Source organism: Marmota flaviventris, chromosome 12 (genome assembly GCF_047511675.1).
Source record: "Marmota flaviventris isolate mMarFla1 chromosome 12, mMarFla1.hap1, whole genome shotgun sequence".
NCBI classification, from domain to species: domain Eukaryota; kingdom Metazoa; phylum Chordata; class Mammalia; order Rodentia; family Sciuridae; genus Marmota; species Marmota flaviventris.
In genome coordinates this window covers 9305592-9322397 of record NC_092509.1, presented here as the reverse complement: position 1 = coordinate 9322397, position 16806 = coordinate 9305592, and the positions used below count along the sequence as shown (strand labels likewise).

At 41.3% G+C, this 16806-nt stretch overlaps 1 pseudogene; it reads right to left on the bottom strand.

The window, feature by feature from the left end:
• Window positions 1–2121: 2121 nt before the first annotated feature.
• Window positions 2122–14343, bottom strand: LOC139707889 (phytanoyl-CoA dioxygenase, peroxisomal-like; annotated as a pseudogene).
• Between the last annotated feature and the right edge of the window lie 2463 nt (window positions 14344–16806).

Sequence of the window (16806 nt, the reverse complement as noted above, 5' to 3'; positions counted from 1 at the left end):
GGGGGTCCAGTAAAATTGTCTTTTTTAGGACATTCACGTCTGAAATGACCGGGTTGACCACAATGGAAGTATGTTCCAGCACCAGGACTGCCCCCTTTTGCCTTCCGAAGGACAGCAGCTGCAAGACCTGCATTAGTTAAAGGTCCTCCAATCTCTCTACACACTTTCATCCATGCTTCTATGCCCTTATTTTTATAAGGAGTGATTGCCGCTTTACATTCCTTGGTACATTGCTCAAAGACCAATTGCTTGATAAGGGGCATGGCTCTATCAGGATCCCCAAAAATCTTTCCAGCGGCATCCAACATCCTTGCTACAAAATCTGAAAAGGGTTCTGTAGGGCCTTGTAGAATCTTGGTCAAATTACCAGACACCTCTCCTCTATTTGGAAGTGACTTCCATGCCAGAATGCAAATGTTGTTAATTTGATCATATGCCTCAAGAGGAAATCCTGTCTGTTGATTTGCAAATCTACCCTGCCCCAAGAGCATATCCTTATCCCAATGGGGGTGTCCCGCCGCATGGTTTTGGGCGGCCTGCTCTATTGCGCCCTCTAGCACGAATGCTCTCCAGTCCAAATATTTACCCCTGGGAAACACAAGCCCGAACAAGGCTAGCCCAATCAGAGGGAGTCATGCAGTATCTAGACAGACTCTCCACCTGAGTCAGCGTGAAGGCGGCATCCACCCCATAAGTGCGTACAGACTCCGCCAGGGTCTTCACAATTTTAAAATCTAAGGGTTCATGGACTCTTCCCCTGTTGTCATCCTGAAAAACTGGATAAGCAAGACCCATCTCAGCGTGAACAGCCCTCCATGTTTGGGCATGGAAAGCTCTCCCCGAAACGCCCCCACCATACGGCGGTGGATCCGGGGGATCGCTTTTCTTGAGCCCCTGTTTATTTCTGTTCCCTTCTCCTACAGCTAAACTCCCTAGCTGACGAGACAGCCTCCCGAGCTCTTCCTCCTCATCCTCCTCCTCCTCTGACCCACTTTCGCATGGGGGTGTGCGCAGCATACTGAGATCTGGATACAACCGTCTCCTCCCCTGTTTCATGCTCCGCACACTCCCATCCTCCCGAGTCACCTCACTTTCTGCCATCTCCGATTTTTCCTCATGTAATTGCTCTAAAACCTCCTGTCCTTTAGTAAGTGCTTCCTGACATCTGCCATCTGTAAGGCAACTACGGACCATTTTCCAAAGGGGTATCACCCCACCCTCTAATATGCCCTGCTCAGAAGCAAAGTCAAGATCTTTGCCTAATTTATCCCAACTAGGTACAGTAAGGCTGCCCGAAAATGCAAACCACGGTGCAGCGATATCTATCTTCTGTAAAAATCTCTGTAAAGTACTATGTTTCACTTCCAGGCCCTTGGAACGTAACAGGCCATCTAGGGCCAGGAGAAGCGGACTTGAAGATGCGGCACCCATGACACAACAACAAAGGAAGCACAAAAACAAACACAGAAAAAAAAAGCGAAAGCAGAAGCGAAAGTACACAGTGCAGCTGCAATAAAATGTAAGGCTCTCTCTGTGTTTACAGAGGAGCTGCCCCGCTTTGGTCGCGGATCCCACTTACTAGGGACTAACCCCGCTTTGGTCGCAGATCCCACTTACCTGGGACTAACCGGTGCACCACCCCTGACTGCTGAAAGTTCTGGTTCCCGGGTTTCGGCACCACTTGTCGCGACCCCTTGCCCGCAAGGAAGACGCAACTCAGGAATCTTCTTTCAGCAGTTTATTCAGGTCCCTGATATTTCTTCTTCTAACTCTCGGATGCCCCTCCCAGCCTTAATAAAGCATCCCAAGCCCCAATGCAAAGCTGCCGCATGGAGCTTTCTCACAGGGTGGTGAAAAATCATGTGCCAACTCTCCCAGATAAGGAGTTGTTTGTCACAGACCACAGCGGAGCCAGCGTCATCTTGTAATGACGACCATAGTCTGCAGAAACGGCAGAAGCGGCTCACCACAAGTAACAGGTTTAGGATCCTGAGGGCACCTGGCTTCTGACTGAGTAGAGAAAAAAATGTACAAGGAAGGCAAATATTCTTCCTGGTTAACAAACTGGAAAAAACAGTCCAGTTTAGTGAAAAGTCATAAATCTTTTATGTGTTAGTATACCTATGATCTTCTGTTTTGAACCCATTCATCTTTCAAAACTGAAGCAACATGGATGCATAATTTCTGGAATCCTTGAGTTTGATTCCGACCAGATCCATGGATGAGCAATGGGTGGAAGAAAACAGTGTCTCCCTTCTCCATCACAAGGTGCACTCAGGCATGGTCCTGGTCATAGTCCTGGATCCCATAGTAGAAAATGTTAACTCCACCCTGAAACACATAAGATAGGCAAAGTCTGGAGGAAGCAACAAAAAGAACACTTTCTGTATGACTTGGCATGGACAGCAAAGGTTCTCTGACTTCTTTTAAGAGAAAGACTTATCTAAATTAAATTATTAAATATAAAAAATGCAAAAGTCTGTCATATTTCTGGGTTTTTAAACATCATCTGCTGCAGGTACAGTCTTAGCCAGACTTTGTCTTAAATTAAGATTTTTACAAAGGACTATAGATGTAGCTCAGTGGTGGAGGGCTTGCCTCGCATGTGCAAGGCCCTGGGTTTGAACCCCAGCAATGCAACAAATTAAAGTCCATATATTAAATTCATTGTTTTTTATATTAAAATCATTTTTTTAACAAATGAACCAAATTGGAAATTTACCTACCCTTCCTAATTGAATTATAAACAATCTAGATCAGTTCTGCCTCTTGTGGTGAATGCATGTGAACACCTTTCTCTTAGGCATTTACAGCCTCAATCTTCACATCCTTGCCACAGCCTGACATTCTCCTCACCTAGAACTATGTTCATATCATTCTTGTATTTTTTTACTCAGGGTATCTTGAATAGGCTAATTATTCTCCCCAAACCAAGTACAGAACATTCTCAATTTTTCTAAGTTCAAAGGACTTATGTCATATTCAGAATAAAAAGAGAATAGTAAGTTTAAACACTGTATTTTTTGATAACTATTTCCAAAAGTAGTCTTAACTCCAGGAAATGTGTATGTATGTCCTTATTATACAAATTAAAGTGAGAAGTGACTACAGTTGATGAGCCTTTATGCATCTGGGCAGAAGTGTCCCATTCCAATGGGGAATAATCATTGTCCTACTGCACAATATTGTGACTTTGACTCTGTGTCCTTCTTTCCTGGCCAAGGTGCATAAAGGCCCCTGCTAAGCTAAGCAGAAAACTTCCACTGCCACTGCTGTGAATCTCAGCAGAATCTCAGAGACCAGTCTACTCCCATAGCCCTGGACACCATTCCCTTCTGCTCAATAAGCCTCCTTAGGATTGCACCAACCCTTGCCTGTCCCTGAACTTAACTGATGAATTTCACCATTTCCACTTATATATATGGATTCAGACTCAAATATTTCCACAGAACACAATCAGTAGTGCAAGAATTCAGAGAGAAAAGCCCTTGAAGCCACAGCCTTCATTTCCTACAGAAGCACGACTCAGTCTCCTTGCTCACCACAGGTGCCCTTTCCATTCTGACCATCATTAGGGATTTCAGGGTCTTCTGGTCTGGCATCAAAAAGGCTGAGATCTGCTCTCTGGTTTTGCTGCCTCTGAGCTCCTACACCTCCTGGGAATCAATTGTGACCCAGACCTGAGATCATATTCTTTAAGAATGGATAGGACCTTGCCATTCATGTGTGCAGAAGCACATAGTAGCTCCCCAGACCAACATTTGAATGGATAAACCAACCATTGTTCAGCCATGCCACTGAACAGAAAGGAACAAGCTATTGAGACTGTCAGCTTTGTTGAACCTCAAAGTAAATATGCTGAGCAACAGCAACCACTCCAAAAAAAAAAAAAAAAAGTGTATGCCACATGATTATATCTATATGACATTTTATAAAATGCAAACTAATCTATAGGAACAGAAATCAGCTGAGTGGTTGCCTGGGGAGGAGGTGGAAAATATTCTCTTCATTGTGGTGCCAAGTGTGTGTGTGTGTGTGTGTGTGTGTGTGTGTGTGTGTCAAAATGATCAAATTATACATTGAAAATATGTACTATTATATGATACTTATACCTCAAAAACACTTTCGTTAGAAACAAAAGCTCTTCCAGTTTCCTAAAAAGGAAAGGACCCCATCCCCTCATGTAACCTACAGGTGTTAAAGTCATTTTGAATCAGGTCCTGAAAGACCTTCTCAGGTTCTCTTCCCCTTCTACTCTCCAAAATGTGCCTCAGTCCCCAATCCATCTGATCTGAGAATGCCTTCCATATTTCATGTTCATTAGCCAGGTTCCACTTGCCCTTGACCCTGATGCCTCCAAGGAGATTTTTTGTGATAGGAAATTCTACCTTGTCCTTTAAGGCTCAGCTCAATCACCACCTCCCACCCCTGAGCATTTTTCTAGTCTTCACAGGTGCACAGAGATAATCCCTCCCTCCCTTCTTCTACTCTGAGAGCCTTCAGTCAGTGGGCACTTCACACACACCAGAGTTGAAGGGTTTATGCCTGGCCTCTGCCATTAGGCCTCACCATCTCAGATCCTAGACAGCTCCTACCTAAGTCTCCACACTGGCTGGCTTTCAAGCCCATGTTGAAAAAACAAATCAAATGAATACTTTATGTGATGTTCTTGAACTCCCCCTGATCCTAATTGCAAATTTCAGGACAATGCTTTGCTGAGAAAGGAAAGCAGTCTCATTTCTAAGCTTTTTGCACCTTATGTGAAATAACGACAGTGAAAGAGATTCTGATCTAGATTCGGTGGTCAGACAGACCTACCTCCCACTGGGGGTAGTCATGTGGCTTCAGGGGAAGTTTGTGGGTGCCTGAGAGGACAGCCAGACAGCCGTTGTTCTGGTCAATGTGCTCCTTGGTGGTCCAAGCACAATCAATGCGATTGCTGGGCCTGAAGGGGAAAAAGTGTAGATCCTGGTGCAAGGGGTGCTGGGAAGTCTTCCTGCCTGAAATGAGACTGCTGTCAAAAGGGGCTTAAACCTCACAATTCTTATCCTATGCCGGAATAAACAACACATTACCTTCCCCTGAAAAAAAAAATACTGTGGAAAATCATTCCCAATAGACCAGCACTAAAGTGAAATATTGAATCAACATGGAGCATTTTCTTCTGAGTTACTGGTGGCTGGGTGCTTAAATTCTTTTCTAGGAAGTTGCATATACTCCATCATCTCTGCTGTGCTTTATTTTTTCATCACTCTGGATTTGGCACAAAGCTAGCATACAAAACGATTTTTAAAAAAATTAAAAACCAAATGAATTAATATAAGAGAATGTTACTGATTCAAATTTGAGGTTCCCTTCTAAGTGGCTAATGCCACAATCAGTTTTCTTAGAGGTCTTAATTCACAGACATTAGGCATCCTCTGTATAGTTATTGACTAGTCAGAACCACTGACCATACAAACATTTTCCCCATCTTTGATTTTAGAATTTGGTTCCCCATAAATCTCATCACACCAAGCAGGACATCCATGGAGGAAAACACTGTACTTCAGTCCTATCAAATAAACCTCTCCCAGCTGTCAAAAGGAAGAAAAAGTAGAAAAGGATATAGCCCTCTTGACTGATTTCTGCTGCTTGGTACAGAAAAATCTCTGAGTGTGGTCCAAGAGTCACCTGAAGTGGAATCTCTGGGCATGGGTATTAAAATGCAGACATCTGGGATCTACTTCAGAATCAGTGTCTCCATGAGGACTTAGAATCTAGGTTTTGGCAAGCACAAGGCACCACGAGCACTTGAGTGTGACTTGTAGTAACAGCTTTCATCCTGTTAGTAAAATTGATGTCTTTAGATCAGGAATGCAGAATCCATGTGATCCTGGCTAAGAATGATTGGTGAAGATCACAGATGTTGAATAGAGGGAGTCTATGACATAATAATAGTCATGTTTCTCAACCTACTTTTCCAGGGAGCCAGTCATCTGAAAATTTAGCAATAACCCTATAATCAACATCTGAAATCACTATTACACTTCAAAGTTGATATAACATGAGCTATTTTAAGTCTTAAACAAAAGCACCCACATTCACTCACCCAGAGTTTAACAGTTACACCATGACCAGATCTAGAACAACAACTCTACATGTTTTAATTAAAGAATCTTTTTTTTCTTGCTTCTCTTTAACAATAAGAGCCCTTTACCCGTATCTGGAGGTTTGTTTATCAGCATTGTGTGCATGGCCATGCCATTGGGTCCAGTGAAGCACTCCACATACTTCAGAACCTGAGAAAAGGGAGAAGAAAGAAGAACAATCTCATTGGAAATCAGAAGTATAGGCAAGAGGCATAAAGTGTCCACAGAAGAATCAAAATGACAACAATTTAAATACCAATTGGTATTTCACAATCATGAAATATAGTGTTGAATTTCCAACACTACAAATAAAATGGAACTTTTCTGAGAAAGCATGGAGTATTATCCAATAAGTCTGGCCATTCCCTGAATCTCTTCCCTGAGGTTAATGAACAAGGCAGAATAATGGCCAGTACAGGGACCAAGATTGGCAAAAAAAGCAGCCCCCTATACTCATAGAGCCCTAGTCTCATGAGAAGAAAGGAAAATAGAAAATGTCAACATCATGGATGGCAGTGTTTCATCCAACACAAGTTGCCTCTGGCTTCATCTGTGACCACCTGCAGACTTCCATTCGCATCACAGCACCGGAGGTGGGAAGCACAGATGGTCGTAGGTCATTTCCCCTGGGCCTTCTCTCTTGAGTGCTAGGCAGGATACCACAGGTGATTTACCTGTGCAGTCTGTCTTCAGGAGTCAAACACTCTGACAGCATCTGCTATATGGAAAGTCTCTTTCAAAACCATTTTAAACAAGTGGTTAGGAAACCACAGCGCTAAAAGGTGGGAGTGCACAAACACACTTGAGGATGCAGGACCTAATTCCAGAAGAATGCACCAAGAGCAAGAGGGGATGAGTAGAGAGACACTGTTTCTTATGTTGTACCCTTCTGATTTGCTTGGGTACTTTTAGATATATCAATTACTATGAAAGAAGAATAAATTTTTAGAAAAAATAACTAACTTAAGGCATAGTGACTCATGGCTGTTATCCCAGTAGATTGGGAGGCTGAAGCAGAAAAATCATAGGTTCAAGGCCAGCCTCAACCACAGCATGACCCTTTCTCAAAACAAAGAGTAAAAAGAGTTGGGAGTGTAGTTGAAAGAAATAGTGGCCCAGAGTTCAATTCTTAGTACCACAAATAAATCAAATTAAATAAAAACTAATTTAAGTTTAAAAGCAAATTCATTCAACTGACCCAATTTATGAAATATATTAAAAAGTCAATACATTTACAAATTACAGCCTCAGAATTTCACCCCTGTTGATATTTAGTCTTAGAAGCGTTCTTTCTATTTAACGCAGAATTTCTGTCTTTCCCAGGAAAAAAAAAAAAAGATAATTAGCACACTTCACAGAAGCGTTTCTTAGTCTTGATGCTATTGGTATCTTGGTTGGGTCAAGTCTTGGGGAGAGAGCTCCTCTGTGCATCATGGGATCTCAGGCCCCATTATCAGCATCCTTGGTCCCTACCCACTAGAAGCCACTAGTGCACCCACTATGCCGTTACCATCACCAGGAAAGTCTTGAGACATTGTCAATATCCACTGGGAGGCAAAATCACCTCCAGCTGAGACCCACCACTCTAGTGTTCCATGTGTAGGAAGGGGTTAGATTCAGCACAACCAGGGGATCTTGGGGCAGACCTGCAAGCTGACTATGAAGGAGAAACCAAATCAAAAGCAAGTCTCTAACCTCTGGGAGAGTGCAGTATCTAAAGAGCTCCTTATCTTCCTGGTAATCTTGAATCCTTGCAATTGTTTTCTCATTTGGTATATCCCTCTGATTCCACAGAGGACACATCTCTTATTATAATGAGTCCTGCAGGTTTGGACTCCTCGCTGCAGATCTTTTCAAATGCAACCCTAGAAAATTAAATTTACAAATAACATCATGACATCTGCTCCATACCTCTGGTTGGCCCTGACCTGTGCAAAGATTTACAGATTCAGGAACAGTTTCTCTCTGCTACTAGGAGAGGGAGGAGAAAATGGCTAACTCAGAAGTCCTGCCTCCTGGCCTCCTGCAAGAATGAAAAAAGCAAGAGGGGTGGGGATATAGCTCAGTTGGTCTAGTGCTTCCGCACATGCACAAGGCCCTAGGTTCAATCCTCAGCACCACCAAAAAAAAAAAAAAAAAAACTGAGAATATTGCTTTGCTTAACATACCAGTGGTGACATAGTTTTCTGGTACCATTGTAATAATACAGGCTGAATATCCCTTATCTAAAATACTTAGAACTAACATCAGGTATTTTTGGATCTTAGAATATTGACATATACAAAATGAGGTGGTTGTGGTGGAGCATGCTGTAATCCCAGAGACTCAGGAGGTGAGGCTGCAGGATAGTAAATTTAAAGCCAGCCTATTCAATTTAGCATGTCTCTGTCTCAAAATAAAATAAACAAAGGGATGGGGATGGAACTTCCTGGATTCAAGTCCAAGCACTAAAAATAATAATAATCTTAATAACAAAATATAATAATGAGATATCTGGAAGATGACACCTAAGTGTCATCACAAAATGACTCTGTGTCTCCTCTATACCTCATACACACAGCTTGAAGATAATTTTATACAATATTTTTAGTGTGTCTGTGTTGTGACCATGACCATCATATGAGCCAGGTGTGGAATTTTCCCCTTGTGACATCATCTTGGTGTTCAATGGTTTGGATACTGGTTTTCTGATAAGTGATGCTTGGCCTGTAATAGCAAATACTCCTGTAGCACCTACCTGATGCCACATATTTTACCTTTTCTCTCCTATCAACAATGCTAGGAGATCAGTGTTATTACTATGACCATTTTACAGAGGAGTACACACATGTATAGAAAACTATGGTGACGATATGGGACATGCCATGTTAAGCTGAGATTAAGGCCAGAAAGTCTACCTCCAGATCCCATGCTCCTAAACATATCCCAACAAACCATATCACTCAAAAGTATCTGAACACGCAGAGGCTAATCTAATTTGTAATCCCATTGCATACATGTAATGCATAATTTATAATTTTTTTATGTATGAATTACAATGATACATAATGGTGGGATTTCATGTGATATATTCACACTTGCACAGAGCATCAGTTGGTCAGTTTCATTCCCTAGCACCTCTCCTTTCCCTCCCTTCCCCCATCCCATGGACATCTTTCTTGTACTCTACTGATCTCCCTTCTGTTTTCTTGAGACGTCTTTTTACTTGTGTCTCTCTAGTTTCCACACAGGAGAGAAAACAATGACCCTTGACTCTGAGTTGGCCTTACTGTGCTTAACATGATGTTCTCCAATTCTATGCATTTTCCTGAAAATGACAAAATCACCATAATGCATTTTTTGGAAAAAAAGCAAGAGTATTGCTGCACCTAAAGCGTTGAATGTCAGCATCAGATACTAGATTTTTAATAACAAGAAGTCCATTTTCTTCATAAAATTTCCTCTGTTCCAGGCTCAGCACATTATTATCCAAAGTATACCTACAGGAGAAAAAGGCACCAAATCAGTCCAAATTTTAAATTACAACCCAACATTATGTACCAAGAACCACCCCAAAATGTTCATATTCTTTGATCCAATACTTCTAATTGTAGAACTTTAACAAAATAATCTTAAAATATTTGAAAAACTTCAGGTCCAAAACATTAAAAATGCTCACAAAATGTACATTAATTGAAGAAAAATTAACTAATGATATTATATCCACTTGATGCATTAAAAGTAAAGGACAAAAGAGTATGGACAATGCATGCACATTATAATAAAATATGATTACAATGATATAAACACAACACTATTTGTGAAAAGGAGACTATTGAGAAATACATCAAAAAAATATTTTGCCAAACAGTGATTGCATTTCAATAATGGAATTATAAATGATTGTTTAAAAATTCCCTCTATTTCTCTAATTTTGAATTTTTCCTAGAATGTATATGATTTTTCAGTTGGGGAACTAATTCAATAAATTTTATGTTTTCAATTTATTCACTATATTCTCAGAAGTCACTAAAGTAACAAAAACCAAATGAGGGTACAACAAACAAGCAAATGCAAATCACTCATCTCTTAAGATGAAATTTGGCTATAACAATATTTATAAAAGTCAAGGTCTTCCCCTTAAAGGTGATTTAAGATAATGAACCTGGATAGACACAGTGGTTCAGGCCTGTTATCTCAGTGATTCAGGAGACTGAGGGAGGAGGATGACAATTTCTAAACCAGCTGCAGCAACTTAGCGCTGGCGAGGCTCTAAGCATCTTACACAGACCCTGTCCCAAAATAAAAAATAAAAAGGACTGGGGATATAGCTCAGTACTAAACCACCATGAGTTTAATCTACAGTGTAATAATAATAATAATAATAATAATAATAATAATAATAATAATAAAACTGCCAGGTGTGGCAGTACATACTTATAATTCCAGCTAGTCAAGAAGCTGAGGCAGGAAGATTGCCTGAACTCTGGAGTGCAAAACAACCTAGGCAACATAGCAAAATCCACAACTCAAAATAAATAAATAAATAAATAAATAAATAAATAAATAAGAAGAAGAAGAGGAAAAAGCAGAAGAAAAAAAGAGAAAATATAATGTGTATATGTAAACCAAAAATTAGCTAATATTTCAGTTTAATCAAACTACAAACTAATTTAGTTGTGATAACTTGTGGTTGCATTTTCAAAACTCAGATTATACATTTTCTGGTATTTTTCCTTCTTTCTAAATTTAAGAATAAATATTGAAAATTAAAGTCAATGTCTTCAAAAGTATCCACAATTCTACTAATTAGAACAAATGTGTATAATAAATTTTAATCAGGCAACCTATTACATTGTATATTGTATCCAAGTTACCACTGGATACATATAGAAGAGTTACCAATTAAAAATATTTCTACTTACTGGAATTGCTGAGGATAGAAATTTGCAGAGGTAATCTTCCCTGAAGTGTGGTGAGCTATCTAGGGTGTGAATTAAGGCAAAAAAAAAAAAAAAAAAAAAAGTAAAATTTGGGAGTCAAACTTGTCTAGAAACAACCATTTTCTCTGGGGAGGTTCTCACAGGAAAGGAGTTCCCTAAAGAGGCACCAGGTGTTCAGGTTTCCCACATCACCCTGACAGGTACACACTGCTGCTTTAAGTCCTTTCATTTACATCACTTTGTCTCATTGTTACAATAATCTGAAGAGGTGTCAGATATATCAGGGGCTTTATAGTCATTCCTGCTGTTGCACTAGGAAACCTGGGCTTGGAGAGCTCAGTAACTGGCCAAGGTCACCCAGAGGGGAATGGCTGAGCCAGGACAGAACTCACACTCTGCTTCAAGGCTTCAGTATGTCTTAATCCATGTGATTTACTTCACCTAACCACTAAACAAATACAAACACAAAGGTTTAAACCTGGAAATAAAGACAGAACATGGTTATTCACAAAAAGTATTTAATTGAGTTGGGCTTCAGTTCAAAATATTAGAAAGTTTGGGTGGTCATTCAATGGGGGGATGGGAGTCTACAAATAAACCATGACTCCAATTTGAGTATGATCCCCACAGTCTTGTCTATCTGTAAGGATTAGAAATATTTTTTATAAGATCACTTTTTTAAAAATATCTATAAGGATTAGAAATTATTTTTTATAAGATCACTTTTCCATTCTATAAAATTACAGATTATTAACACAGCATCACATGGTTTCGATTATTTTCTCATTGTTTCTTTAGCTAAAACAGTTCCTTTTGAAGTGTCACTTTTCATAAACAGGTTATCATTTCTTAAATGAAGTCTCTAAGGAATGTGGAGACAGTGTCATAGTTCAGGAAGGATGAAAGCCAAGAGTCAGAATTATGAGTTCCTGTCTGCTCTATCAGAGGCAGAAGGATTAACACCCGGGGACAACCACTCTCAGCAATTTGTCATTGCCAAGATATTCAGGTTTCAGACTCTAGCCAATGTTCTTGGTGCCTCTCCACTATTCCTCCAGCATGTTTTTTTTTTTTTGTTGTTGTTATTATTGTTGTTATTATTATTGGGGAAATTTTAATAAAGTGGAAATGTTTATAATCTAAAGTTAGGTGAAAACAATGGATGCAAAAACCTCATACAGTATATTCCTGGTTTTGTATACATATGCAAATGATGGAAAACACTAAAAAGTTTACCAATGAATTGTGACTGGTAGAATAATGAGTTATATGTCTCTAATTTCCCCCTTTCTATATATCTTCTTTAAAAAATAAATATGACATTTTATACATCAAAAATGATGAGTCCTTATTCCAAAATTCACCTTCCTAAGAAAAAATGAAGGCTGGAGAAAAACTGTCACAAAACTTCCAGAAGTCTAATAAGACTAAAGAAATTCACTGCAAATCTTAGCCAGTGCTATCCAAGATTATAGCTATCAGGCTCCTCTGCCTATTTAAGTTGAAATTAATTCAACGTCAAATGCTGTCCCTGAATTGTGCTGGTCCCATTTCAATGGCTCAATAGCTACATGTCCAGTCATAGAATATTCCATCATTGCAGAAAGCCATGTTAAACAGTGCTCCTATAGAAAACAGCCATGAAAAAAGAATCTCTAAATTCAGGGAGGAAAAACAAAGCATTGAGAAACTGAACAAAGAAACCCTAATTAAACTTCTAAATATCCCAGTGTATTGGTGACTCTCAAAATCTAGGCTGCATCACAAATGTCAAGATAAACGGCACCTAAGAGTGTCATCCTAGATTCTGATTCAGCAACTTTGGAGTTGAGTTGAGCCATAGAATTTGCATTCCCCACCCTCCTGGGATGAAACCCAGGGCCCTGCAGTACTTGTCAAGCCCGCTGCCACTGAGCTAAACAAACTGACCTACACCTGCCCAGCAGAAGTCCTTTTCTAACCACTTCTTCTGACAAGTTCCCAGGGGATGCAGATGACACTGCTCCATGGACCACACTGGTTTAGTTCAATGATCTTGGTCTAGATTTTTAATCTCTTCTAGACTCTGTTACTCACTTGTAAAATGAGCTGACATCCTCACCTGGGGTCTCTTTATCATTCTATGGACAAAGTTTAAACTTTCAATCTTCTCCCACATGGCTGTTTGGAAACCCAGTGGGAAGAGCAACACTGAAAGTCCAAGAAGCAGCTGTGATAATCAACCTTAGGAGAGATGTCAGGATGGTAACATAAAGCAGAAGAGAGGCTACTGGCCTAAAGAAAAACTCCATGCAGTACCTACAGAGCTTCCAAAAGTGCGCCCTGAATGGGCAGGCAAAAGCAGTTCAAGAAGCCGATTTGATTGGCAGGTCTATTCATAGTACTCTATTTCTGGCTCTGCTCCTCCCCTACAAGCCTGGCACACACATTTCTTCTAGGATTCACTTCTGAAGCCAATAGTACGCAGGCACAGGATTCTAAATCCTTTTCCTAGATATCAGCATAGGACTCTGCCAGGGTCCCCAAGCCTCCAGAGTCTGCCACAGAGCCCAGAGCTCCCCTGGGAAGCTCCCAAGCAGAGGCTGGGACAAGGTTCCACCTCCAGGGGTTGTCCTGGAGCAGCGCCAGTGTGTCCATCTCCCACCCCTTCAGAGGACTGGCATCCCCTCTTGAGAGGAGGACAGATGTCTGGCCCCTAGGCCCCTCCCAAGCAGCTCTGTGCTCCTGTTTAATGTGACTGCCCTCGGGCAATTCTTGGTCTCCAAGCATTCCTAGAGGTCTTGCACACCGCGGAAAAAAAAACAAAAACAAAAACAAAAACAAAAAAAAAAACAAGGCAGATGATTATGGCAAGGCCTCCCCAACCTCCCCTCTTCACGAAGCAACAAACAGTAGGCCCTAAGAAGTACCAGAAAGGTGGAGCCACGCGCGATATCGGCCACTGAGACCAGGACAGTCACGTACCCAATACCCTGGAAAGATGCCTTTGGGGTCGTGGGGGGCCACCAGCGCCTAGAGATCCAACCCCGTGCCCTCCCAGGCCTCCTTTTGAGATGTAATTTTTGGGAGGATAGTAGCGCGGAGGGGCGCGAAGGGCAAGAGAAGGGGCAGTCCTGAGACCGGGAGGCCACCACAGCAGCCCTCGTCAAGCTCCAAGGCCGAGGCTGCTGTGCCTCAACTGGGTGGCGCGAGTCGACCTCACCCCAAAGGGTACCACGGCCCGAACCAGAGGAACCGCCAAGGTGCCCTAAAATCCTCCTCAGGCGAGCAGCAGCGCGCGTCTGCTCCATGGCTGCCGCGAGTAGGGCCACTGTCACACTTCATTCCTGGGCCGCCCCTCCTCCCTGAGATAAAGGAACAAGGTGCCCCCCCCCCCCAACCCCGCGCCCCCCAGAGCTCCGCCTCCCGGGCCCAGACAGCTGGGGATGACCGAGACGACCTAGGCCACCTGTTCAGCGCGGGGCGGGTTGGGGGTGGGGAAACCCTGCCACCAGCGCACCTTCTTCTCATGGGGCTTATTTCTGATCCGCGGGGACCCTCCCTGAATCAACACTCTTAACTTCAGGGCTTCAGTCTATCTACAGCCATCCTCGTGATTGTTCTTGCCACTGCTAAACCAGTAAAATTCAAATGTTTATCCCTAAAAAATCGTTAGTGCTGTTCAAAAGAGACTTAATTTAGTGCAAGTCCAGCCCAAAATACTAGTTTGGCTGGTCCTTTTTACTTTTACGTGTATGAAATAAACGACACCCAGAAAAGTCTGATACTGTCTAGCAGAATTTAAATTTTCTTACAGGATTAAGAATAAGATCTTTTAAAGTAGGATCTTTCTGTAAGATCTCTTGGTCATGTCTTGTTGTAAAATCTACAGATGATTGACATTGCATCTGACGTCTTTGTTCTCCACATTTTTTCATTGTTTCTTTACCATGGAGTTGCTTAAAGACTGTTGTTCCTGGTTTTTTTGTTGGTTTGTTATTGTTGTTTTTGTTTGTTTGTTTGTTTGTTTGTTTTTGTGGTGCTGGGGATTGAACCCAGGGCCTTGTGCATGGAGGCAAGCACTCTACTCTAGCCCCAGAATGTTGTTCTTTGTAAACTTGTTATCATTTCTTTAATGGAATCTTTATATAATTTGGTACAGTGCCTCTGTGCACTATGACCATCAGCCCATCAGATACTTGCTCTTTATCCAGAGGGTGTTCAGATGGTTCCCAAAGGGACTATGGCATGCAAATTCTGTGTGGTGACCTACAGCATCCTGGATGATCCAAAGTTATCAAACTCAGTCTCTTGGGGGAAGGGGCATTCCTGTACTATCATTGTCTCAAGCAAATAAAATAAGAATAGCCTCTTGGATCAGAGGATAAAATGTGTGTATTCTACAAGATGAAGAATTGCCTTGATTGATAATTTGTCTATTGCTCATCAGCCTCCCAGGCCCCGGAGTCCACTACTTAAAAACAAATACTTATCTGGGCACAGTGGTGCAAGCCTGTAACCCTAGTGGCTTCTCAGCTTCTCCAGAGGCTGAGGCAGGAGGATCAGGGGTTCAAAGCCAGCCTCAGCAAAAGTGAGGTGCTGAGCAACTCAGTGAGACCCTGTCTCCAAATAAAATACAAAATAGGGTTGAGAGTGTGGCTCAGTGGCCAAGTGCCCCTGAGTTCAGTCCTTAGTACCCAAAATAAATAAATATATACATACTTTATAACAGATGTGTATCAATTGGGAAAGCACATGAAACATTGGCTAAAGCCCCTCAATCAATAAGCATTACTGGGCTGGAGTTGTGGCTCAACAGTAGAGCATTGGTCTAGCACATGTGAGGCCCTGGGTTTGATCCTCAGCACCACATAAAAATAAGTAAATAAAATAAAGGTATTGTGTCCATCTACAACTAAAAATAAAAAAAAATAAAAACAATAAGCCTTACTGGCCTTTCATCTGTGCCCCTTGCACACTATGCCTCCCATAAGACTCCAGATGCAAATTTACCAAAAGCAACTCTGGCTCCAGAATTGCTCTCTGGAGTCTGACTGAATTGCCTAATGGAAATATTCTTTATCAAGAAAAGAGGCCTATTGAAGTCTCAGACCTTCATATTTGCTCCTGTGCCTTCAAAAGGATCCATGTCCTTCATTTCAAATTAAATCAGGAATTAATTAAGCATGTGAAGACAAGAAACTTCAGAAATCTTTGCTTGGTTATCTCATGCAAGTGTACCTTCAAGTCTATGCTACTTTCAGCACTGGAGAATTTAATCAGCTCTTTCTATAATTTCTTCTTCAATATTTTCTTGACTGGTGCCATTCATGTCAATGTAGTGGCAATTGACATTGGAGAAATGGCAGGGGATTGTCTGTGCAGAGTGAACAACTGATATTTTTATGTGGTGCTAGGATCGAACCCAGCACCCCACACATGCTAGGTGAGCGCACTACCATGCTTTATTTTAAAAACAAAATAAAGATGTTGTGTCCACCAAAAACTAAAAAATAAATATTAAAAAAATGCTCTCTCTCTCTCTCTCTCTCTCTCTCTCTCTCTTGCTCACTCTCTCTCTCTCTCTAAAAAAAAAAGACATAGACTGTCAGATTGGATTTTAAAAAGAGATCCAACAATATGCTGCCTTCAAGAGATTCATCCCATAGAAAAAGACATCCACAGACTGAAGGTGAAAGGATGGGAAAAAAAACATATCACTCACTCACCTGGGCCATGTAAACAAGAAGGGGTTTCCCTCTTTACATCAGATA